Below are 1,018 nucleotides of genomic sequence, written 5' to 3'. Positions count from 1 at the left end.
ATATATATATATATATATATATATATATATATATACATATTTGTGACAGGCTTCTTTCAGTTTCTGTCTACCAAATCCACTCACAAGGCTTTGGTCGGCCTGAGGCTATAGTAGAAGACACTTGCCCAAGGTGTCACATAGTGGGACTGAACCCAGAACCATGTGGTTGGTAAGCAAGCTACTTACCACACAGCTACTCTTGCGCCATGTCTAGTATCTCAATACAAAAGATGGCATTAGCTGTGAAGCCTTGCAGAAAGAAGTGAGACGAGATAATATATGGCTCACCAAGATCATCAGAGATGACAAAATCTTGGTATTCATCACCATGGGCCCTTCATGGATTCACTCAGAGCCACCCATCACTTTTGTTCACCTTCAGGTCCTCGATGAAGTCAGAAAATGAAGGTTTCTAAGAGTGTGTGAACTCAACAACATTACAACCACAACTGAGAGCAACAAGATATCTGAGCACCAGACACCACACTTACAAAAAAAGACCACCACCACTGTCACACCTGACAACACTACAGCCACCACATCTGACAAGACCACCATACCTGAAAACACTATTGCTACACCTGACAAGATCACTACCATACCTGACATCATTACCACCACACCTAATGACAATATATATATATGTGAGTGTGTATGTTTGTGTGTCTGTGTTTGTCCCCGTAACATCGCTTGACAACCGATGCTGGTGTGTTTAGGTCCCCTTAATTTAGCGGTTCGGCAAAAGAGACCGATGGAATAAGTACTAGGCTTACAAGAATAAGTCCTGGGGTCGATTTGCTCGACTAGAGGCGGCGCTCCAGTATGGCCACAGTCACATGACTGAAACAAGTAAAAGAGTGAAAGAGTAAATATGTAGCAGCAGGGATTCCTACTCCAGATTCTAAGTTTCATAACCTTCCTCATAGAACCCTCTACAGGGGTACAACTCAGGTGTTGTTTTGAGATCTTGTGACATCATTAGGGCTTGTATACCAATAGTGCTCCCATCCAACTACAC

General features: G+C 42.7%; 1 protein-coding gene across 1 annotated transcript in view; it reads right to left on the bottom strand.

Annotated features, from left to right (window-relative positions):
- The window catches only part of LOC106880430 (glycine dehydrogenase (decarboxylating), mitochondrial), a 98,875-nt gene that overhangs the window by 49,725 nt on the left and 48,132 nt on the right, over positions 1–1,018 (bottom strand). The gene's annotated exons all lie outside the window — the stretch shown is intronic.

Source organism: Octopus bimaculoides, chromosome 8, assembly GCF_001194135.2.
Source record: "Octopus bimaculoides isolate UCB-OBI-ISO-001 chromosome 8, ASM119413v2, whole genome shotgun sequence".
NCBI lineage: Eukaryota > Metazoa > Mollusca > Cephalopoda > Octopoda > Octopodidae > Octopus > Octopus bimaculoides.
The sequence above is the reverse complement of the archived record's forward strand: the minus strand, read 5'-3'. Positions and strand labels throughout refer to the sequence as shown.